Genomic DNA, 26,687 nt, shown 5'->3' on the forward strand with positions numbered 1-26,687 from the left:
TAATCCTGGGATTAGCGGCTGCATGTGGATTTGCCGCGGCGAAATTCCGCACGGAATTTCTGCGGCAAATCTGCCCCGTGTGAACCCAGCATAATGGTTTCTCAAGATGCGTCCACATTCAAGAAAATGCTTTTAAACTTATTATTAGATGGTGCAAAACTGCCCATCAACTATTCAAACTGAATGTAACACCTTCTGATAGCTTTTGGAGATACAGCCATTTGGTGGAATTGCCCAGGGATAGTTCCATATTGGAAACAAGTATTTTCCTAAATCAGCAAAATCTATTCAATCTCATTAAAATTGGCATCGGAGGAGGTAATACTGTGGCAACCATCTAAACTTTACACCAAGAAAAGACTTCCTGCCAACAATCCTTTTATCCGCAGCCAAACTGCTCATCCTTCTAATGTGGCGGAACAAAGAATCCCCTTCACTATCCCAATGGGAAAACAAAATACACCAAATATACCGCGTTGTGGAACTCATAAGCTGGGAGAACGGCACCAGAAATACATTTCTAACCATCTAATCACCATGGATTGATTTTAAAAAATAACCAGAAGGTCACAATAATATCAATCTGGTGCCCCACTTCTGCTTAACTTAAACACATCCCCCTCATCCATTGAGGGCTTCACATACAGTAATGGAGGAAATACCTCATAAATACCCAAATAGCAAGTCTTCAGGCCAGAATCTATTAAGAACCAGCATAGATGACTCTCTACCCTAAACCCTCACCTTTCCCCCCTTTTATTGGTTTATAGGTTACTGTTTGTATGGTTATTGACACCAGCATTGCCTTATGATGTGCTTAAAAGACATAATCCTTATAGAATTAACATATTTATGAGAGCATTCATGATCATTTTAAACTGTTACAGATTGTATCTCCTGTGAGACCCGTGTGTCTCAATAATACTTGTATGTTTTTTCCTGTGTGTTTAAACAATCTGTATAGACATGCTTCTCAGACTTATATGTTTTATTAAGCATTTCTTAATAAAAAAAAGATTATATAAAAAAAAGTGAGCAGCTAACTGGTATTGAGAACAGCAGCTCCAGGAGTTTTCCTGGTTCCAAGGATTGGAGGATTAATGGTGCCAAGTGCAGGTTACAAGAATTGCAAGAATTGTCCCAAGCATTACAGGTTTTTAGGCAGCAGTACTTCCAGCCATCACCTCTGGATCTGGATATTGCAAAAGTTAACTGCATTGAACATTACCACAATATCATTTGGATGCACAATATAAGTGAGTTGTTATCTGTTATCCTGCCTGACTCCTTGGACTCTCTTCCTCTGGGGGACACCACACTGCACCAGTGTAGCTAGGTGGGTAGCCCTAGAATTTTATGTTTTCTTAGATAAGCTAGAACTTAAAAATGTCATCATTCTACAGTAGCTAATAATGGAAAGTACAAGAAATCATCAGTGAATCATAGCAAGATGTCTACAGATGTTTCCCCCAGTGCTTTTCCATAAATTTTGTTATGGAGTCCAATTTCTTTCCATTGACACCAATTCAATACATTACCATGACATGCCAGCAAAACCCTTCACAGATGGCATTTCACGTGACAACCATTGGGTGGCCACATATAGACACCAATAGGATAGACATGTTCTGACCGAATATTGGGAAATGGTGTTTTCTACAATGCTGGTCATCTTGCACCAGATATCTCGGGATAATACATATGCAGCCTAAAAGAAAGCTAAGGAAGGACACATCTGTATACAATATCTAGATGCAATATGAAATCAGAATAGTCATACATATACAACTCTTCCAAACAACATTTTACTCTTTGGCTTGTATTCTCGCACCCACCACCCTCCAGCACTGTGTCATCAGCATGCACGGTGACTCATTGGTTTGGCTTCTCAATAATAATTAGAATTAGTATTAAATTTCCTTGTGAGATATTCTATTAGTGTATTTTAGATTTCAAAGTCATAATTTGGATATGAAGGGGTATTACAGGTTCAATACATTTTATATTTTAATAAATGAAATACTTTCTGTATTAATTCTCCCGCTTTTCAAGATCCCCAACAGATAATAATCTGTCAAGTTGTGTGTCTGTATAATCATCACTTTGGTTTTCCATAAAAATATGTTGTCATAGGCATGACAGAAACTTGGTGGAATGATACACATGATTGGAATACAAGGCTTGAAGGATACAACTTCTTTATAAGAAACAGATCATTATTGCTGGTAGCACTATGTGTGGCACTAATTACTGACAAGAGCACTATCTGTACGCAATTATATTTTTGGCAGCAGTTACGGTCCATTCACAGTTATTTTGGGGCACTATATGTGTGGAACTATTAGTTTCGGGCACTATCTGTATGGTAATATTTCTTTAGGATGACTATAGTTCTGCAACTATTATGTCTGTAGTAGTGCATTGAGTGGCACAACAACACAGTATTAGGGGTACTGTAGCAGTAAGATGACACAATTAGGGCACCAGAATTGGGATTTTTCTAAACACAAAACTATGCATGTCTGGAAGAAGCATTCATGGTGGTCTGGGCAAATGAAAAGGATGAGGGAAGAGAAAGTCTATAATTAGAGAATTTGTGACCTGGATGTAATTGTTATATATTTTACCCATAACTGTATCTAATCAGTGGTGTATTCTTCTGTATGTTTTGTAGTGTTGAATTGTCTTTTAAGACCCTAGCAATGCCCCTGATAACTTATTCCCCCTTCCCCTCCTAATTCTGTCAGAACTTAGTATTAAGTACATCTCAAAACTCTCCTAACTTCCAAGTATAAATCTCCACCTCTCTAAGGTTGCTACTAGAGTTAAGCGAACGTACTCTGCCAAGCTTGATGTTCGTTTGAGTATTAGTGTACTCGATGGTGCTCGTTACTCGACCGAGCATCACACCGTGTTCGACCCCGCTTCTTTTTGGGACGCTGTGACGTGCCTGTTTTGGCCCGTCCCCGTCGCGACGCAGCACGCGCGTCAATGGCAAATTTTGGGGCAGGGGGAGAGAGAGAGAGTGAAACACACAAACCAAGAGAAAAAAAAAAAAAGCTCGGGACCCGGCGTCCCACATACAAAAATGCTCGAGTCTCCCATTGTAGCCAATGGGGTTCGTTACTCGAGTAGAGCTCTTGGATTTTCAAAAAGCTCGACTCGAATAACACGGACCCGAGCATTTGGATGCTCGCTCACCTCTATTGCCTACTCCTGCCTTACAATGTGTCTCCTGCTCACCCCATGAATCAACAATTGCCTGTTGTCCACTGTGTAGAAGTCTGAGCCTGCTACAAAATAAGCTTAAAGAGAAAATCAGTCTCCTAACTTGCTTTTTATATTATGCTGTTTTCCTCTACATCCTGGCACACCCCACCACAAACAGATTACACTCTTCACACTGTTCCAGATTTCCTTTGGATCAATAACTGGCAAACTCAACGTTGTATTTTGCCTATTTTATATCGTAAAATATTTAGAGAGAATTTATTCACAGATTTCAGTCCAATTCGTCTGACTATGTTATATACGCGATACGGAATGAAGAGGCACATAACTTGATACTTAACATATGGATTGTGATTTGTGAGTCAATGATATGTTTACATGTGACAATTGTAAATACAACACAAAATACACCTACATTTTTGAAGCATAAATTACACTGAATGGCCTCTTTATCAAAGAGACTCCCACCAGCAGTGTATTGGATGTGCATTGACCTTCAGAATTGCAACAATTTATCATGGCATAGATTCCACTAGGTGTTGATATTGTTCTACATGAATATTGGCCAATACTAACAGGGAGATTCTTGTAGTTTCAGCAAATTACATGGACATTCTTTGAATACCTGAAAGGAAGGGTTCACCGATTCATGCTGCTTGTGTCAAATTGTGATCCGCCCATCACCATGGTGTAAGAGAAATGTGGATTCATCTGACCACTGCTTGGTGATACAATTTTTGCGTTCTTTTGCCTATTTAAATCTCGCTTTTCTGTTTCTCTTAGACAGCAATGGCATTAAAACTGGTTGTCTGCTGTCACCGGCGTAGCTATAGGGGATGCGGTTTCACCCGTTCCCAGGAGCCTTAGGGGGCCCATAAGGCCTCTCCTCTCCATATAGGGAGCCCAGTATGATGAATAAAACATTATAGTTTGGGGCCCTATTATAGGCTTTGCATCGGGCCCAGAAGCTTCAAGTTACGCCTCTGTCTGCTGTTATAGCTCATTCTTGGCAAGGAATGATGAGTTGTGCATTCAGACACGTTAGCTGGATCAACAGTGTTATATCTGGCTGCAGTTTGCTTGATTAAGCACCGCTTGTACATCTAAATGAATCTTGACATACTCCTATGACCCCTTTTGTCGACAAGCTGTTTACATTCACAGGATTCTCTTTTACTGGATGTTTTTTCTCAATCACACTATTTTTGGTGTACATTTTCAACATTATTGCAGTGTTGGCAGTGTTTGAAACACTGACCCCAGTTAGTCTAGAACTAGGCTTTGTTGGAATTTGCGCAGGTCGCTCGATTTTCCCATTCTAATGTGGATTCAAAATGAAACTGATCCATGGAAAACTATCTCACTTCATTTTATACTGCACTCCCAGGTTATGGGCCTAATTTCCATACAGAAAAGCTTCAATCATGAAAGGGGTGGTGTGGCAAATAAAGTGGCTACTCAATGTCTAATGTAAGGGGTTTATTTTTTTGTTTCCCAAAGAAGCACCCATTCTCTATTCTTTCAACAATTTGCGTAGTGTTGAGAAAACTGAACTAGCAGAACCCTGTTTTGGGTCAAATTATGCTAAAAGTTTCATTCTGCATAAACCCGAATCGTGCTTTTAGCAAAATTCTACCCAAAACAAGGTTCCATTGGTTTGGTTTGCTCAACAATAGTTCTGAACAGTGGTGCATAACACTATGCAAGAGCCGTAAAAGCCATGTCTAAGATTCTCAGAATTTTTATATAGGGCTTGTACAGCTATTAGGGCTCAGTCACACGGGCGCATCAGCACCGGTACACCGGCGCCTATGTGCCCGTGTGACTGACAGTTAGAAGACGGCCGTACCTGAAGACGGACATCTCTCTGCAGCGCTGATGAAAGAACACATGACCGGCAATGAAGCCGGTCACATGTTCTTCCTCCCAGCGCTGCAGAGAGACGTTCGTCTTCAGGTACAGCCGTCTGCTAGCTGCAGTAGCACGTGCGCCGATGCGCCCGTGTGACTGAGCCCTTGGACAGTGTTATACATCAGTGTTAGGTGTTTTGGTGAACTTCCGATTTGTTTCGATCTAATTAGGACTGAACCTAATTTTTTGTTACATTTTGGGGATCCAAATTTTTCATTCATCACTATTGACAATCATAATTTTGAATCAGTTACATACTGTTGGAAAGAAAGGAAGAAGCTGACTTCAAAACCTTTAGTCGTACTTCTCTAAACAGCGTTTCTTAAGTTTTTGCATAATACTTTGTGAACAGTTCCTTAAAATTGGCCATAAAAAATTGGAATAGATACAATAATAAATTGAAGTAACCAAATTATTTAGAGTTGTCCCCTTCTTTGCTGCAATAGGAATAATGTGCATACTCCATTTTTTCCTGCTTGTATTTACTGAGACAGCCTTCACCAGGTGATGCCTCGAGAGAGAGCAGAGTAAAGCAATAAGTCATTTAATATGAAGGTAAATGTCATCTAAAAAGCTTAGCAATATCAATGAAAAGCACATGTTAAAATATATTGTTTACAGAGTTACTCATTCTTTGGTCATTAATTATGTGACATAAAGTATATGTCGGCTTTCTGCAGTCTGCTTACAAGTCATGTTGATAAATTGACTTGAAGATAGAGCGTATAAAACATGGGCATTATTTTTAGAATTGTGCCGTTTTAGCCCCGGTAAACATTATATTTCACATTGACTCTGTCATTATATGAAACCATCTCATTTCTTCATGTTACTACCATGTGCAAATCAAATACGGATTTCAGTAGCAAGTCTGAACCTATATAACCTACCTTACAATCACGGTACATAAAAAGTATTTTTTAGGTCTCCATCCATACAAAACCTCCAAGCTCCCATCATACAGCTTTTTCAGGCACTATTTCCATAGGTTACAATACTCCACTATTCACATAGAGTATTAAAACATATGGAAAAATATATATGGGAAAAAGCCTGTGTGTGAACTATAAGGGAATTTTCAATGTTTTTTTATAAGTCTTAATAGACCTCAAACTAAAAAAAAGACAAATTGCAATATGATTATAATTGCCATAATTATCTTATTGATTTTGTGTGATTCCATGCCAATCTTGTTTTTCTTGTTTACCAATCTTATGCAATGACATGATATCCTTGTGACAGGTCACAGAATCCAGCAACCAATTTCTGCACATAATAATATATTAGCAAGAACAGAAATCCTGCAGAACAGAGGAAACATAACCTAAAAATACTCCTGTCTATGTATAATTTAGTGTTTACACTGTAATCTGCATGACCAGAGGTGTAACTTGAAGCTTCTGGGACCCAATGCAAAACCTGTAACAGGCCCCCAACCATAATGCTTTATTCATAGTACTGGGCTCTCTATATGGAGAGGAGAGGCCTTATGGCCCCCTAAGGCTCCTGGGCCCGGGTGCAACCGCATCTCCTATAGTTACGCCAGTGCACATGACCTTAAGAGCTGTCCATATGTACCTATGGAAGGAAGTCACTCTTCCAGGAGAAGACTTAGTGTCTGGAGCAGCAGGAACAGGAGGAAGAGTGGCAATGGTGGTGTAAGAGTAGTGTGTATGCAGGTGAGAAGCTCTGAAGCTGAGAGAACTGGAAATAATCTGTATGTGTTGGCTTCCACCAATCATCAGACATCTCTTGCAATGTGCTAGGAAAAGCTCTGGGACTGTGTTGCAGGGAGAGAAGTGGGCACTTACTGGTGCAGCTGCACTTGTGTGGAGACGACTGCGTGTCAGACAAGTGATCCAACAGAGGGCACGGCCTTCTACTGGTAAGTCAGTCACCATGCTAAGTCAGTGTTAGCTTACTAAGACAAGGCACCTGTGTAGAAAGAAACCAGTACAGAAAGTACAGAGACTGATACAGAGATTGCTATTTGCCCATTACCCCTGATGAAGCTGGGTCACCATTAAACATGTTAAAATTTTTGGTCTTCACCTGGTCTAACCAGTGAGGTGAACAATGTTCTTTGTCAAAATACATGTTTTTAAAATTCTTGCCCTGCCCTAGCTCTATACCTCCTGCAACTTCCGCACCTCCATGACTCCACGCTGTTTGGGTTCTACAATACGATTTGGTTCAACACTTGCTTGTTCTTCTAAGTGCAGGTCGGGAAAATCAGCGAGAGCTGAAGGGAGAATTGTTCAGCTTACAGTAGCTATGTGTGAAGATGGCCAGTGCTTTGCCTTCTTCAAAGCACTGGAGCCATATCAGAGGTCCTGTTCTTTGGCATTGGAACTGATCAGCACAAGCCACTGGCAACTCTTACATCCTGCCCAAGCCAGTGGCATGCCCAATCTCAAGCCTGAGGTGCCCATTTGTGTATTTAGTAAATATATAAAATGTGATGTTGAATACGTATGTAGATTTAGAAAGTGGATGAAAAATGATTATATGTAGACAGCATGTTCTGGGGTTTGAGTATTTTTTTTTTATGATCTTGGTCTGCTATTACTATAGGGGGTCTAAATACATTTAGATACTGCCTTTTTATCTAAACCACACCCTCAAAAGCCGCTCCCATTATCGTCATGTCCAACTACTCCAGTATCAGGCTCTCCCAGGTTGACATCCCCGCATTATACAGTAGTCGGGGGGTCCTATTACCATTTTTGGAGCCCATCAGCTTCATCTTACAGCTTTGGCTGAATTATAAGATTTGTTGTACTCCTAACGCTGGCTTCACACTGGCAAGAAAATCTCGTACAGCTATGAAACCTATTCTTTTGAATGGGTTCATTCACATTAACAATGTTTTCCTGTATAGCACCACGTTGTGATACTATACAGGAAAAAAATTGCAGCATGTTCTATCTTTCGGTGTTATCGCCCATTTTTCAATGGTATCGCTAGTAGCAGCGCCAGCTACATTGGAAACAATGGGATAACTCAATGATCCTCTGCCGCGGCTGTGAAAGCCACAGCAGGGAAATCCTTCCAGCCTCGCAGGGCTGCGAGACTGTTTCTAAGTGGAAATGCCTCACATCCAGAGGTTTCTCATGGATTGCGAATGCGATATCAGGCTACGAAACAAGGCTCAATATTGCCCATGCCATTGTGAAGCCCGCCCCAGTAATGCAGATAAATAATAATCAACTTTATATTTTAAAAGTACCTGCTGGATTTTGTGAATGTCTGGAAACGGGATGGATGTGCCGATCATTAGTAGAGAATGAAGTCAATAAATGATGAAAAATAAAATGAAGCAACCTGTGATCTGACTCCAAATTAAGCTGTTCATCTCCCAGCACAAAGACTCATTTCCATTAACAATAATGTCTAATCCCCCATACAAGATGAGATATCTGAAAGAGCAATTACAACAGCAAATCCAACAAATGCAAGTCATTCTGCTACCAAACTCTGTATCTCTTGGTGTGTAACAAAGGATCCATGCACCCAGCAGAGATACATACACACCTTTAATTATAAAGGGATTTAGGCAGATGTATTTCAATGGGTGAAGCAATAGATGTGGGTAGCTTTTCCCTCGGTCCCTGTCAGCAGTGATTGATGGACCGCGTGTGTATAAAGTATATGCAGGCACACGGCAGACCTCGGGTCACTGCTGATCAAAGAAAGGGGAGCAATGCAACAAGACAATAACCCAAAGCTCAAAAGCAAATCAAGTAAAGATACTTGAAAAAGAGATTTGTGTTTTGGAACGGCCAAGTAAGAGTCTTGACTTTAAAGGGGTTGTCCCACTTCTAGCTAATTTTAGACAATTCTGTAGATTGCACAGTAGCCCGGGTTAGTACTCCAGGCTGAGTTCCATTGACTTTGATAGGATTCAAACTGCAGTACCAACCTGAGCCACTGTGCAATGTATAGAGCTATCTAAAAACAGCAAGAAATGGGACAACCCCTTTAATGCTATTGCGGTGCTGTGGCATGACATGAAAAGGGCTGAGCGTGCAAGGCATCCCAGAAATATTGATGAACTGAAACACATTTGCATAGAGAAGCCATCCAAAATTCTTCCTCAATATTGTGAAAATCTGATTTGCAGCTAAATGGAAATTTTTGATGGAGGTGATAGCTGTTAAATGGGTTATTAAATTCAATGGTTCACTTACTGTTTTCCTCTGTACTGTGCATATTTACTTGTCTGTTTGACATGAACAGTGCAACTGTTTTTGTGTTATTAGATTATGTTCTTTAGTAACTTAGATAACCAGACTACATTTTTTAGTATTCAGTTCAGAAATCCAGGTAATTAAAAATGAATTCACTTACTTTTTCTTACATCCATATAAATATTAGCCAAACGATGCAATTTTTCTTAAGATGAATCATTGGCCAGTGGTGTTCATAGAGCAATGGGGGACTCTTGCTGGTGATGCTTAATATCATCACATCCCAACATCCTGTGACAGACAAACCCAGAGCTTGTTGTTTCTTCACCCCTTCCATTACCTCGTAACATATAAGGACAGTATTATTGCAGTGTCTGAGGAGCGGGCCCACAGCCGAGGAGATGGTGGGATAGATAAGGATTTCTGTGATTGTTCCCAGCAAGAGAAACCACGTAATCTTGTAGGTATGGTACCTTTCAATGGCTAACAAAAATGCATGTTGTTATAGTGAGCTTGTGAACCTCTCAGGTTCTTCTTGAGGCTAAAATGGAATAGATCCGAAGAGGAATGAATATTTATACATATTAATGACACACATACTTATGACAAGGCACAGACAGGGATGTGATTGGTTTGCATTTAAAAGGAATACTGCAACAGAGACATATACATTTTTAACTAGGCACTGATAAGGGAGTGAAAGTGTTATGGTCCCTGAATTACTGTTGTGTGTGTGTGTGTGTGTGGGGGGGGGGGGGGGGGGGGGGCAACCAGCCCCCCTCCACAGTAATTCAAGGACCATAAACAGTAATTATCCCCCCAACAATAATTCTACATACCCTCCCAACAGTAATTGAGGGACCATAAACAGTAATTATCCTCCAACAGTAATTCAGTGTGGGCAATGGCACATGCATATCCCACGTAGCGTAGGCCCAGGCTAAGCTGATGGATATCTTTCAGCTTCTTCCATTCTGGACCGCACCTCTCTTATAAGACTGCTCAAGACTTTCTTTTCTCTCTTCTCTCCCACTCTTCCACTCAGCATCCTTACTAACATATATATATATATATATATATATATATATATATATATATATATATATATATATATATATATATATATAAACATATTCACATGACATACAGCATGATACATTTCTCAGACATAATCCAGACATTAACCCATTCAGTGCTGCAGAGGTGCAATACACATTAAATGCATACACATTAAAGACGCTGACAATATGATTGCACAGGACAAACATTTAACATTATGGAGCAGCCCTGTTAACTCTGGGCCACTACATTACCACCTTTTCTCATTATATATTTGGTAAAATTGCTTGAAATATGGAGGAGAAGAGCGTACTTGCAGATTGATGCAGTCTGTAGGAAAGGACACATTGCAGGGAAATAGGTGGGGGACATGAACACAAGTACAGTATTCCCATTGCTTACCTCCAATTTTCTTGAACTTGAGAGGGAAATGTCAATCATAAGGCAAGGGGAGAGGTTTAGCAGATAGAAGGGAAAAAGGCCCTACTTTAGGAGTAAAAATGTTATTCTTTGCTTTACTTGGATTGATTCAGACAGTCATTTGACTTCGCTTTCTGATCACTGCCTGCTCTGAACTCACATAGTCAGGGATATATCTAGAGGTTCAGCACACCTGCATAGGTGAGGGTTAATTGAGCTGGCTGGGTGTGGTTGTTCAGGTCAGCCAATCCCCTGGGTCTGGGTATAGATATATACCCCAGCCCCTCTACAATGAGGAAGCTGTATTTCCTCAGTCTTGTCTGCTGAGTGAGTAGTGTCTGGTCAGCTTGCAGCATGCTGTGTGTGCAGTGTCCGATGCTGCCTGCTTAGTGTCTTGCTAGAGTAGGGACTGCAAGACATGAGGAGCCTTGTCGCAGCCTTGCAGTTTAAGTTCATCGGCCAATGTATGAACTAATCCCTCGCTTTTATATTCAGCTTTACCATCTGCTTTAGTGTGCGAGGTTGTGTGATAAGTGAGTTTGTGCATTTAATATGTCAGTTACGCCTGGTTGCAAGTGTCACCCTTTCAGGGAGAGCAGGGCCGAGGTTCCAGTGTGGGGCCGCCTTTATTGAGGCGATTGCTCTGCTTGTAGGTAGGGCCAAGTCATCTTCCCTGCAGAACAGGGTCAGTTTCCCCTAACCCGTGGCTTCGGGTCACGTTTGTGTGGGCCGGGGCTTAGTTGCCCACACGAATGTAACACTGAGTAAGACTAAATATAGAAAATAAAGATAACCAGAAATAGAAAAAAGCATTGTATTGTCAGATCAAAACAGGAATCAGGGAGAGTGCCTTGCACAATGAGCCAGACAAATAAGTAATAAAATTAATAAAATTAACTTACCAGGTGCTGAGCGTGTGACCAAGGTCACACGCTCGCACCGAAGATCCAGGTGTACTTATAATGGTATCTTTAAAGTGGTACCTCCAAGATCCAGTAAAACTAGCAACGTGATAAAAGCAATTTTTTTTTTGCCGAAACGCATTGCATGCATTGTATCCTGATTGTATCTGGTTGGTTTTTATAAAGAGGTTGTATTGCCTCAGTGATTTTTAGTAATAAACCATATTCATGGAATACATCAACTGGCGGTTATTTCTGCGAGGTAACTCCATTATAAGCGCAGCAAAGGACTTTTTTCTATTTCTTGATTTGTTGTCAGATCAAGGGAGTGTAAGGAAGGAAGAGGATAGGAACACAAAAAAATAAATGAAAATAATGAAGCATTTGGGACAAATAAATAAGAAATTAATGATGCATAAACTATCAAAATATAAATAAAACTGGTGTAAGACATAAATTTTGATCCATGCACATTAAAAATTCATTCATATAAACCGTGAATGAGATATTTGTACTTAAGAGATATAAGATATGTAAATTGTGAGACTGAAAAATGTCAGTTGTATACAGTATTGACGATATAAAAAATACATATAATGGGAACAATAGCATTCACATTAATGTGACATAAAATAACATAAAATAAAGTCAATGAAAAATATGCATAATGTTACTTATCTGAATAGGCAAGCTAAGATGCAGCTGCTCAGCTCTAGTACACTTCTCAATATTGTAATAATCAAATAATACTCATATACAAATTGTACACAGTGATAGTGACTACAAGGCAGTTACTTCCAGTGATCACAGGTGATTTCTCCACTGATTGGAGTTATTTTTCTCTATCTCTATTTGGGCCCAGACCACCATGACAACTTCTTCCAGCTATGTCTCATCTTTTTACACTCTCACCATCCTGCTGCTACCTCTGTCTTTCTCAGTGTCCACTTTTGTACCTAATAAAAGTAAAAATTCCACCTTGGTAGCCTCCAAAGCCCATGGTGCCCCCATAAGCCCCTCCCTGCATATCCCTGGCCCCTGATGGCAACATTTTACTTTTAATATGTCCTTCCCATCTTTTGCATTGTGTGATCCCTTTCATGCTCTTCACATGCCATCTGATCCCTTTACTTCTTTTGTGTGGCAGGCCACATCTTCATTAAGTGAAACAATGATTCTTCCTCTCCAACCTTCTCTCCACCCCTCTTATGTTCAGAGGTGTCAGACTGGAAGAGACAGAGCCTGGGAGGAGGATTCATTGATGCACATGGTGAAGATGCGGCATGTTGTGCAGAGAATGTTGGGAGATCAGAGAGCACAAAAGATGCAAGGAACACAGAAAACACTGCCATTAGTTTTATTATTGTGACAGAGGGGACCTGTGGGCCCCCCTGGCTTAGAGGACCAGTAGCAACTGCGACTCCTATAGCTATGCCACTGCTCATGCTTACAATGCTTCTACCTTATGATTTTTTTTCTTGCTTTGGAATATCATCTTCAAGGCAGCTGTTCCTATCAGCAATTACTTTTATGTCTCTCATATCGCTATCATAGCTATTTTTTATATTACCTCATCATTGCATTAAAAAAGAATCAGTTATCAGAGAAATCATATGTTGCGCACAGCCGCGCCTAACTACAGAAGCAGGTAGGAGATAAATTGCCTTTCACAAAATAAAATGATCCATTAATTAATATGAAGGGTGTCTGAAAGATGTCCTCTGCATTTGCCAAAGCACAAAAGAAAATATTTGCTGCATCATCTTGACACATCCCCTTGCACACTGTCGGTGGGACTGAACAGAATTTACATCTTTGGCAGTTAGACTGTCAATCTGAACACTACAGTGTCTTCGACTTGTGCACATTTTAACAGCCCAATCCTAATAATATCCATCAGGAATCAGAGCATGACATCCTCTTGCAAGAGCTGCAAAGACCACAGGCAGATGGTATAATTATACTGCGTTTCCTCAGCCTGATTTCTCCGAGGATATGCAGCTTTTAAATTAATTGTTTCCCAGTTTAACCCTTCCCATATTATGCCTTTAGTATTTATGGGATGAACTTTGCTACCTTCTAGAAAATGACAGTTGGCGTGTGTTGGGAGATTTAACCTCTGGTACCCGTGTTGACCCAGACTTTTGCTGGCAGACTTCCAGATCATTTTACCTTTCTGTATAGGTTCACATACTTGGGAAAGGTTTTTACATGAGGCTGAAAGATAATGTGCAGGGGTGCAGCAAGTGCCCACTGTAGTAAAACTTATAATAGGGCTCTACTCTACCGTGACCATCACAAATATAGTCTTCGCATCTTTTATTTCATCCCTTCCTTACCTCGGCTCTATATATTGGATTCTGCTTTTGTCCACTGCCTGCTCTGACCTACAGCCTGGACCTCGTTTATGATGCAGCTCTGACTCAAGCCTGCTTCTCTACTACGCACCTGTTCAGACCTTCAGGTAGAGCCCCATGACCCAGTGCAGCGTCAGCAGCCACATAACTGGGACTATCTGTGCATTTAACCGCTTGGGGACCGAATAGCAAAGCCAGTGTCTCAACTAGAGGGGTTAAGTGTGAAACCAGGGTTTCCCAGGTGCTGCCACCTCAGTTAGCCCATAGCCAGAGAGGTTTGTGGGAATGCAAATGAACATCTATCTGCCTGACCTCAACTTTCCACTAACACTATTGTGCAAACCTTTACATGGCCCCTTTTAATCTTGGGCCTCCACCACTTTAATGTATTCCTTTGCTGCATCACTCACTCTTCATCTATGCAGCAGCTGTTGTGTAGACCCTTAGGAGTCTTTAGGGTCTAAATATGGCCATTCCCTAGCATTGGGACATGGCCACACTCCCGTTGCTAAGTCTTTGGTTACTCTCTGGTTTGAAAATACAGCCACTTCTCAGAATGTTTACTGACTTGCTCCTCCACTTCTGATGCCTCATACAAAAGTGCTGTCTTACACTTTTCTTTTGTATTTTCAAGATGGCTCATTTCTTTCCTGGCACACTTACTGTGTCACTCTTACAGTGGGGTTTATTTAGTCCCTTTACATTCCCAACATTTGGCTACATGTTCTAGATGGTGGCAAACCAGCCACATCACCAAGTGCTTGGAACATTTGACATACTCTTCCCCTGCTGCATCATTGGCAGGTGGCAGGGCTTAGACACTGGAATGGCTTGGTAGCTCTGACATCAATGGAAGGAGCAGGAGCTCCTTCCACATTCTTTCACTAAGATCATACATTGTAATCCATATTAAAGGCACACCCTGACTACACTGCTAGTACCCCATAGAGATATGGCATGCCCTCTTTCTTGGGGCACATATACTACGTATAATAACCTAGTTCCTAAATAGGTCAGTTATATTTCCTGTAGCAATATTAGAGTGGGTAAGATGCTGTTCTGTCCTTAGGATGAAATAAGATAAGTTGGTCTAATTAGATAAAGATTGTGTCTTGTCATTGTATATATTGGAGATGGAGAGTTAAAGATTAAACAGCAGCATCTCCTGAATTTACCTTCATCCTTTGTTAGGCATCATGACCCAGATGTTGGTTGCCCCAAGGTGGCCATATACATTGGCTGGATTCCTCAAGATAGACATCTAATGTGCTTGAGGGTTCTTGATTAATCCTTGCCAGGAAATGTCGGGGGGCATAAAGATCGTACACTTGGATTTCAACAGCCCTAACCTTATATTCTCACAGGATAAGCTGCTACCTGAAGAGTCTGAAAGTGGCTTCTCTCCTCTCTACTTTCAGAACACATGCATGCTCGCCCAAGCCGAGTGTGTATATGTATGATGGTGTCAGGCATGCTAAATATCAGGCAAACAAGCATTTAATCATCATCTAATGTCTATGGGCAGTCTTAGTTGTTTACTAATGTTATCGTATCTGTGAAGACTGCAGGCATATACATTGAAGCCGACCACATTCTTTTGGGTATATTGACACATAGTAGACTGGTTGCAGAAAATTCATACAACTGAATGGGGCTGTTCCTATGCATGCATGCTTCCTGTAAGCTCCTTTCACATTAATGATATTGATATTTTGCCACAAAACTTGTTCTACGACTGATGACTTACTGGATATATCTATAGAAAGAGGGGGAATTTATCCAATGATTTGTGCAAGCTTTATGGCATAAAAGATGGAAATCATGGCACATGCCATAGTTGGGCTATAATTTCTGTCTTCTCTTAGCCTCAGCAGTTTTGAAAAGTGGTCAGGGTTAAGGGCGCCCACCCACTGGCGATTTTTTTTCCCTGCGAAATTCGCAGCATTTTTTTCTCTGCAGGGGTCTATGGGACTTGTAATGTTAAAATCGCGATCGCGCAAAATCGCGATTTCGCGGTAAATTGCGATTTTGCGCGATCGCGATTTAACATTACAAGTCCCATAGACCCCTGCAGAGAAAAAAATGCTGCGAATTTCGCAGGGAAAAAAAACGCCAGTGGGTGGGCGCCCTAACTCAGAGACTCATGGTCAACAACTATCTTACATATTTATCATTCCTAAAGATAGAAAGCAGTTCAAATTACAATGCATGCCTGTAGCAAACATAATTTCATTTTTTGTCTTAAAGGGGTTGTCCCGCGAAAGCAAGTGGGTCTATACACTTCTATATGGCCATATTAATGCACTTTGTAATGTACATTGTGCATTAATTATGAGCCATACAGAAGTTATTAGAAGTTATTCACTTACTTGTTCCGTTGCTGGCGTCCCCGTCTCCATGGTGCCGTCTAATTTTCAGCGTCTAATCGCCAGATTAGACGCGCTTGCGCAGTCCGGGTCTTCTTCTTTTCTGAATGGGGCCGCTCGTGCCGGAGAGCGGCTCCGTGTAGCTCCGCCCCATCACGTGCCGATTCCAGCCAATCAGGAGGCTGGAATTGGCAATGGACCGCACAGAAGAGCTGCGGTCCACCGAGGGAGAAGATCCCGGCGGCCATCTTCAACCGGTAAGTAAGAAGTCACCGGAGCGCGGGGATTCAGGTAAGTGCTGTGCGGATTTTCTTTTAGGTCCCTGCATCGGGTTTGTCTCGCGCCGAACGGGGGGGCTGTTGAAAAAAAAAAAAACCCGTTTCGGCGCGGGACAACCCCTTTAAGACCAGTTTAGAGAAGTTGCACAGAAACCTAAGTACAAATTCAAACCATATGCTTTTAATACATTTGCCACAGTTTACCCACGATAACAGTTGTTTAAAGTGGTCCTCCAGTTTTGGCATAAAATTCTGCCCTAGGGAGGAGGCGGGATGTATATTACCTACAGTTGTTCTTCTCTGCTGCCCCTTCGATTTCAGGTTCGTTTTCAACTACGCTGTGCAATCCTCTCTAATTGGCTAGTGCAGATCACATGAACAATTCTGGCCAATCTCAGGTCTGGTACATTGCATTGGTAGTCTAAGACTATCAATGCATTGTTGGAATTAGGTAATCTAAAGATTGTATCAGCTATCATGGACATCTGAATACAGGACCCAGAATAGACAGATCAGAGAACAAAAACTGCAATGAATCCCCCACCCACCTCCTCTGGTCTCAGAACAGAATTTTATCCTGAAACCAGAAGGTTCCTTTAAGACTGGTGTATGAAATGCCAATCTTAATAAATCTCACACATGCTGTTTAAATTTTTGCTGGAAGGAAACATTTAGCTATTTCTCAACTGTTGCACTACTTTAAAACTATCCTGTATAATCCGTCTGCTGTTCTTAATCCATATTTACTGTCCAATTACTGTAAGCATACAGGTACACTGCTGGGATGCTGGAAGATTTTGCAGAACTGCGTACTTTCAGATGAGGATTTACTGTACTTTAAATAAGTCTAGTCAGATTAAAGCTCATTGAAGAGATTGGCACTGAGCAAGCTGAACACACAGCTACCAAGGAGGAGTTTTGTGGTAAATTAAGTGCCTAATCAGACTGTTTTGCCTGCTAAACATCTTATTGAACTGTGTAATTGGGTCCTAAAAATAGTGCTAAAACCATACAGATCAGTATGCTATGTTACCCTACAGCGCATTTAACATTGCAACTAGGATTTAGAGTATCCGATATAAGATATTTCTGGATGACTGATGGTAAGAAGTAGCAATGGTTTAACTATGCTGTGAACACCTGCATCTACAGACAGGTAAAAGTGAGTGTTTTAGAAAAGGAATTAAGAAGGTATTTAAATTATGAATTTTATTCTTTTATAGTTTTTTTTGTCATGTCCTCATGTCAGCCTTGCCAGCTGCATAGCTTTGTAACCGCAGCCCTGCTGCTTCCAACAATGTCCAACTTTTGTTTATACTCATTCCTGCTCCCCAAAACTCTTCCTTGATTTGGCTTGTGGTACTGTGAATGTGTAAAATGGACATCCGCATCTCCCACTGGCAATGGGTGAGAAAGTAAGTGGTGGAGACGCCCACTTGACACATTAAAGGCACTGGGAGCCAAATGTAAGAAGAGTAGAGATGAGCGAGCACCAAAATGCTCGGGTGCTCGTTACTCGAGACAAACTTTTCGCGATGCTCGAGGGTTCGTTTCGAATAACGAACCGCATTGAAGTCAATGGGCGACCCGAGCATTTTTGTATATCGCCGATGCTCGCTAAGGGTTTCGTTTGTGAAAATCTGGGCAATTCAAGAAAGTGATGGGAACGACACAGCAACGGATAGGGCAGGCGAGGGGCTACATGTTGGGCTGCATCTCAAGTTCCCAGGTCCCACTATTAAGCCACAATACCGGCAAGAGTGCCCCCCCCCCCTCCCAACAACTTTTACTTCTGAAAAGCCCTCATTAGCATGGCATACCTTAGCTAAGCACCACACTACCTCCAACAAAGCACAATCACTGCCTGCATGACACTCCGCTGCCACTTCTCCTGGGTTACATGCTGACAACCCCCCCCCCCCCACGACCCAGTGTCCACAGCGCACACCAAAGTGTCCCTGCCCAGCCTTCAGCTGCCCTCATGCCACGCCACCCTCATGTCTATTTATAAGTGCATCTGCCAGAGGAACCGCAGGCACACACTGCAGAGGGTTGGCACGGCTAGGCAGCGACCCTCTTTAAAAGGGGCGGGGCGATAGTCCACAATGCTGTACAGAAGCAATGAGAAATCCAATCCTGTGCCACCTCCATCTGGAGCTGCACATGTGGTCATAGCAATGGGGAACCTATGTGCCACACACGATTCATTCTGTCAAGGTGTCTGCATGCCCAGGCAGACCGCGGTTTTTTATAAATAGTCGCAGGCAGGTACAACTCCGCAATGGGAATTCCGTGTGCACCCACAGCATGGGTGGCTCCCTGGAACCCACCGGCTGTACATAAATGTATCCCATTGCAGTGCCCATCACAGCTGAGCTAACGTCAGATTAAATGCAGGTGGGCTTCGGCCCACACTGCATGCCCAACCTGACCGGGCTTTTTAATTCATAGACACAGGCAGGTACAACTCCCTATTGGGAAGTCCCTGTGGACCGACAGCATGGGTGGGTGCCAGGAAGCCACCGGCGGTACATAAATATATCCCATTGCATTGCCCATCACAGCTGAGGTAATAATGTCATGTTTAATGCAGGTGGGCTTCGGCCCACACTGCATGCCCCAGTCAGACGGGGGTTCTTTAGAAGTGGACACATGCAGTTACAACTCCCTGCGGACCCACAGCATGGGTGGCTCCCTGGAACCCACCGGCGGTACATAAATACATCCCATTGCAGTGCCCAACACAGCTGATGTAACGTCAGCTGTAATGCATGTGGGCTAAAAATTAATTTGATTACACTGTAGCGCGAGGGCCCCCAAAAATTGGTGTACCAACAGTACTAATGTACCTGAGAAAAATTGCCCATGCCCAACCAAGAGGGCAGGTGAAACCCATTAATCGCTTTGGTTAATGTGGCTTAATTGGTAACAAGGGCTGGAGGCAGCCCAGTTAAAATAAAAATTGGTTCAGGTGAAAGTTTCAACGCTTTAATGAGCATTGAAACGTATAAAAATTGTTTAGAAAAATTATATGACTGAGCCTTGTGGGCATAAGAAAAATTGCCCGTTCGGCGTGATTATGTGAGGTTTCAGGAGGAGGAGCAGGAGGAGGAGGAGGAATATTATACACAGATTGATGAAGCAAAAAGGTCCCCGTTTTTGATGGGGATAGAGAATGATGCTTCCATCCGCGGGTGCAGCCTACGTATTGCTTAGGTATCGCTGCTGTCCGCTGGTGGAGAAGAGAAGTCTGGGGAAATCCAGGCTTTGTTCATCTTGATGAGTGTAAGCCTGTCGGCACTGTCGGTTGACAGGCGGGTACGCTTATCTGTGATGATTCCCCCAGCCGCACTAAACACCCTCTCTGACAAGACGCTAGCCGCAGGACAAGCAAGCACCTCCAGGGCATACAGCGCAAGTTCAGGCCACGTGTCCAGCTTTGACACCCAGTAGTTGTAGGGGGCAGAGGCGTCACGGAGGACGATCGTGCGATCGTACTCCCTCACCATCCTTTTACAGTGCTCCCGCCGACTTAGGCTTGACTGGGGAGCGGTGACACAGTCTTGCTGGGGAGCCATAAAGCTGTCAAGGGCCTTAGAGAGTGTTGCCCTGCCTGTGCTGTACATGCTGCCTGATCTCCGTGCCTCCCCTGCTACCTGGCCCTCGGAACTGCGCCTTCGGCCACTAGCGCTGTCGTATGGGAATTTTACCATCAGTTTGTCCGCCAGGGTCCTGTGGTATAGCATCACTCTCGAACCCCTTTCCTCTTCGGGTATGAGAGTGGAAAGGTTCTCCTTATACCGTGGGTCGAGCAGTGTGTACACCCAGTAATCCGTAGTGGCCAGAATGCGTGTAACGCGAGGGTCACGAGAAAGGCATCCTAACATGAAGTCAGCCATGTGTGCTAGGGTACCTGTATGCAACACATGGCTGTCCTCACTAGGAAGATCACTTTCAGGATCCTCCTCCTCCTCCTCCTCCTCAGGCCATACACGCTGAAAGGATGACAGGCAAGCAGCATGTGTACCCTCAGCAGTGGGCCAAGCTGTCTCTTCCCCCTCCTCCTCATCTTCTTCCTCCTCCTCCTCCTCACCGCGCTGAGATATAGACAGGAGGGTGCTCTGACTATCCAGCGACATACTGTCTTCCCCCGGCTCTGTTTCCGAGCGCAAAGCGTCTGCCTTTATGCTTTGCAGGGAACTTCTCAAGAGGCATAGCAGAGGAATGCTGACGCTAATGATTGCAGCATCGCCGCTCACCACCTGGGTAGACTCCTCAAACTTTCCAAGGACCTGGCAGATGTCTGCCAACCAGGCCCACTCTTCTGAAAAGAATGGAGGAGGCTGACTCCCACTGTGCCGCCCATGTTGGAGTTGGTATTCCACTATAGCTCTATGCTGCTCATAGAGCCTGGCCAACATGTGGAGCATAGAGTTCCACCGTGTGGGCACGTCGCACAGCAGTCGGTGCACTGGCAGATTAAACCGATGTTGCAGGGTCCGCAGGGTGGCAGCGTCCGTGTGGGACTTGCGGAAATGTGCGCTGAGCCGGCGCACCTTTCCAAGCAGGTCTGACAAGCGTGGGTAGCTTTTCAGAAAGCGCTGAACCACCAAATTAAAGACGTGGGCCAGGCATGGCACGTGTGTGAGGCTGCCGAGCTGCAGAGCCGCCACCAGGTTACGGCCGTTGTCACACACGACCATGCCCGGTTGGAGGCTCAGCGGCGCAAGCCAGCGGTCGGTCTGCTCTGTCAGACCCTGCAGCAGTTCGTGGGCCGTGTGCCTCTTATCTCCTAAGCTGAGTAGTTTCAGCACGGCCTGCTGATGCTTGCCCACCGCTGTGCTGCCACGCAGCGCGACACCGACTGCTGGCGACGTGCTGCTGCTGCTGACACATCTTGATTGCGAGACAGAGGTAGCGTTGGAGGAGGAGGGTGCTTTAGTGGAGGAAGCATACACCGCCGCAGATACCAGCACCGAGCTGGGACCCGCAATGCTGGGGGTGGGTAGGACGTGAGCGGTCCCAGGCTCTGACTCGGTCCCAGCCTCCACTAAGTTCACCCAATGTGCCGTCAGGGAGATATAGTAGCCCTGCCCGCCTGTGCTTGTCCACGTGTCCGTTGTTAAGTGGACCTTGGCAGTAACCGCGTTGGTGAGGGCGCGTACAATGTTGCGGGAGACGTGGTCGTGCAGGGCTGGGACGGCACATCGGGAAAAGTAGTGGCGACTGGGAACTGAGTAGCGCGGGGCCGCCGCCGCTGCCATCATACGTTTGAAGGACTCTGTTTCCACAACCCTATACGGCAGCATCTCCAGGCTGATAAATTTGGCTATGTGCACGTTTAACGCTTGAGCGTGCGGGTGCGTGGCGGCGTACTTGCGCTCAAACACTTGCGCTAGCAACGGCTGGATGCTGCGCTGACAGACATTGCTGGATGGGGCCGAGGACAGCGGAGGTGAGGGTGTGGGTGCAGGCCAGGAGACGGTAGTGCCTGTGTCCTCAGAGCGGGGTTGGATCTCAGTGGCAGGTTGGGGCACAGGGGGAGAGGCAGCGGTGCAAACCAGAGGCGGTGAATGGCCTTCGTCCCACCTTGTGGGGTGCTTGGCCATCATATGTCTGCGCATGGTGGTGGTGGTGAGGCTGTTGGTGTTGGCTCCCCGGCTGAGCTTTGTGCGACAAAGGTTGCACACCACTGTTCGTCGGTCGTCAGGCGTCTCTGTGAAAAACTGCCAGACCTTAGAGCACCTCGGCCTCTGCAGGGTGGCATGGCGCGAGGGGGCGCTTTGGGAAACAGTTGGTGGATTATTCGGTCTGGCCCTGCCTCTACCCCTGGCCACCGCACTGCCTCTTGCAACCTGCCCTGCTGCTGCCCTTGCCTCCCCCTCTGAAGACCTGTCCTCAGTAGGCGTAGCAAACCAGGTTGGGTCAGTCACCTCATTGTCCTCCTGCTCTTCCTCCGAATCCTCTGTGCGCTCCTCCCTCGGACTTACTGCCCTTACTACTACCTCACTGATAGACAACTGTGTCTCAACGTCATCGTCCTCCTCACCCACTGAAAGGTCTTGAGACAGTTGCCGGAGGTCCCCAGCCTCATCCCCCGGACCCCGGGAACTTTCCAATGGTTGGGCATCAGTCACGATAAACTCCTCTGGTGGGAGAGGAACCACTGCTGCCCAATCTGAACAGGGGCCCGAGAACAGTTCCTGGGAGTCTTCCCGCTCCTCAGAATGTCTCATTGTAATGGAGTGAGGAGGCTGGGAGGAAGGAGGAGCAGCAGACAGAGGATTCTGAGTTGCAGCAGTGGACGGCGCAGAACTGTGGGTGGACGATAGATTGCTGGAAGCACTTTCTGCCATCCACGACAGGACCTGCTCACACTGCTCATTTTCTAATAAAGGTCTACAGCGTGGACCCATTAATTGTGCGATGAATGTGGGGACGCCAGAAACGTGCCTCTCTCCTAATCCCGCAGCAGTCGGCTGCGATACACCTGGATCAGGAGCTCGGCCTGTGCCCACACCCTGACTTGGGCCTCCGCGTCCTCGGCCGTGTCCACGTCCTCTAGACCTACCCCTACCCCTCAGCATGCTGTATTACCAGTAATGCAGAAACAGAACGCTGTAATTAAATGTGCCGCTTATTGGCCTGTGGTTGGAGGCTGACTTCGCTTACGGAACGCCAGGAAATAATTTTGCGCAAGCCTGCTGTAACACTTAGCTGGCTGCGTATGAATTTGGAGAACTACTACACCCAGCACAGACCCAGAACACTGAGGACAGTCACAGGCAGCCCAAATAGATTTTTTTCCCCAAATTTTTTTGCAAAGGCCCACTGCCTATATTCAATCAGTAATCAATATGTCTTCTGTCCCTGCCTAAGCGCTTCTGGCCCTGGAGTATGTCACAGAACTGCAGAGTGTTGCACTGTGCACTGCAATACAGCGGTGATTTCACAGCCCAGACAGAGCCAGGAAATAATTTTGCGCAAGCCTGCTGTAACACTTAGCTGGCTGCGTATGAATTTGAAGAACTACTACACCCAGCAGAGACCCAGAACACTGAGGACACTCACAGGCAGCCAAAATAGATTTTTTTCCCCAAATTTTTTTGCAAAGGCCCACTGCCTATATTCAATCAATATGTTTTCTGTCCCTGCCTAAGCGCTTCTGGCCCTGGAGTATTACTGCAGGGCGCAATGCTCTGCACGGCCGATATACCAAAAAAAAAAAAAAAGTGCAACACTGCAAAAAGCAGCCTCCACAGTACTGCACACGGTTAGATGTGGCCCTAAGAAGGACCGTTGGGGTTCTTGAAGCCTAAAATACTCCTAACACTCTCCCTATAGCAGCTCCAACAAGATAGCACTTTCCCTCCTCTATGTTAGAACGCAACTGTGGCGAGCCGCGGGTGGGGCCGATTTTTATACTCGGGTGACACCTGATCTTGCCAGCCACTCACTGCAGGGGGGTGGTATAGGGCTTGAACGTCACAGGGGGAAGTTGTAATGCCTTCCCTGTCTTTCAATTGGCCAGAAAAGCGTGCTAACATCTCAGAGATGAAAGTGAAAGTAACCCGAACATCGCGTGGTACTCGTCTCGAGTAACGAGCATCTCGAACACGCTAATACTCGAACGAGTATCAAGCTCGGACGAGTACGTTCGCTCATCTCTAAAGAAGAGCCCTTAAGGGGTAATGGGTGAGTATATTCAAAATACATATATCGTTGGAGTCAGTAGGGTGATAGCTGAAAAGCTATGCAGCTAGCCCTGCTGATGTGAGGCCATGACTGGTCCTCTTTAAAATGAACCTCACTTCAATATTACCACATTTCAACATTAGTATATATTTAATATGCAGCTATTGAATTTCTCTCTGGGGTGATTCAGGGCTCAGTCACACGGGCGCATCGGCGCCCGTGTTACTGCAGGTAGCAGATGGCCGTACCTGAAGACGGATGTCTCTCTGCAGCATCGGAGGAAAGAACATGTGACCGGCTTCATTGCCGGTCATGTGTTCTTTCATCAGCGCTGCAGAGAGACGTCCGTCTTCAGGTACAGCCGTCTTCTAACTGTCAGTCACACAGGTGCATAGGCGCCGCTGTGCAGGTTCCGATGCGCCCGTGTGACTGAGCCCTAAGACAATAGGGGAAGGAGGACATGGGAAATGACAGATATCACCCGTTTCCATAGAAGGAATATAGAAAGAATAAAGCTTTTTTTTTTCTTTTTACAAAGAAACATCCATATACAAAATAGAAGTGAAACAGAAATAAAAAAAAGCATTTTTTCCTGTTTTTTTTTTCTCCCTTTTTTACGGATCCATCAAATGGATACTTCAAAAAAGCAAGTATGCTTTCGATTAATTTCCATTTCACTTTCAATTTTCAGCATTTTAAGTGGGTCCATTTTTGTCTTCATTGACTCCTGCCCTCTGCGCAAGCTCAGAAATAAAACCTGATACAAAAATGGAAAGAAAAAAATCAATGAAAACAGATTGATTTCCATTATTTGCTGTCTCCCATTGACTACAATGTAAAAAAAAGTTGTCTTTTTTTCTGTTTTTTGAACTGAAAACAAGAGCGCAGCAGTCTGAGCTTTTGTTGTAGTCTAAAAAAAAACTGATTGGAGATGGAAGATTGAAAAACGGATTAAAACTAAAAGTCTTCAGTTTCAATGCATTTCTATGGGCAGAAATACTGAAACGTTTTTTTTTTCCCATTTGCTGCAGAACAGCTAGACCGAAAGCAAGAATGCACATGTGAAATAACCCAAAATGATAATGCAAATTTAACGGGATGGAGAAATTTTAACAATGTATGATAACTAATACAATGTTGTAATATACTTTGGGCATCAATTCTTCACTGATTCTAAGATTTCTGCCTCCAGTTATTAAATAGACATATTTCTCTGAGGCTGAATATCTATCCTGGTTATGCGATGATCACATGGGGTCATTACAGTACAGTTAATAGAGGTGTCCTTGAACAGTGGCGGAGCTCAGAGCCACTAATGCATAGTTACAGTATTTTCACGGGTGGTGTTAGAGGATTTTTTTCTACTGACGGATAATGTTCAAACTATTCTTGGTTTAACCTTTGACTTGGTTTAACTTTGATATAGGAGTCAGTGTAGGTCCAACCCCCCTTTGACACCTGCCAATTGCACTTTAATGACTTAAAGGGGTTGTCCCGCGGCAGCAAGTGGGTCTATACACTTCTGTATGGCCATATTAATGCACTTTGTAATGTACATTGTGCATTAATTATGAGCCATACAGAAGTTATAAAAAGTTTTATACTTACCTGCTCCGTTGCTGGCGTCCTCGTCTCCATGGAGCCGACTAATTTCCGCCCTCCGATGGCCAAATTAGCCGCGCTTGCGCAGTCCGGGTCTTCTGCTCTCTTCAATGGAGCCGCTCGTGCAGAATGCCGCCTCCGTGTAGCTCCGCCCCGTCACGTGCCGATTCCAGCCAATCAGGAGGCTGGAATCGGCAATGGACCGCACAGAAGAGCTGCGGTCCACGGAGGGAGCAGACCCCGGCGGCCATCTTCAGCAGGTAAGTATGAAGACGCCGGACCGCCGGGATTCAGGTAAGCACTCTCCGTTTGTTTTTTTTAACCCCTGCATCGGGGTTGTCTTGCGCCGAACGGGGGGGCGGGGGGGGGGGGGTTAAAAAAAAACAAAAACATTTCGGCGCGGGACAACCCCTTTAACCTAATTATATGTAAAAGTGGAGAGTGGCCCTTTCCTCTTTTTGACTGCAGTGAGAGAAAGCTTTACTGACGCTCGAAGAGTGGCTAAGGGACCTGCTGTGACTGCAGTCTGGAGTCAAGAGGGAAAGAGCAGCTGAATCATGAAAAGGGATCAGGGAGGACAGTGGTAGAGTCACTCTACTGACCCATACCAAGCTCAGGTCAGTAGCAGCTGTGACTCCCATGCAACAAACCGTAAGTGAGGCCAGCCTCCAATAGG

Source organism: Eleutherodactylus coqui, chromosome 2 (assembly GCF_035609145.1).
Source record: "Eleutherodactylus coqui strain aEleCoq1 chromosome 2, aEleCoq1.hap1, whole genome shotgun sequence".
Lineage (NCBI taxonomy): Eukaryota > Metazoa > Chordata > Amphibia > Anura > Eleutherodactylidae > Eleutherodactylus > Eleutherodactylus coqui.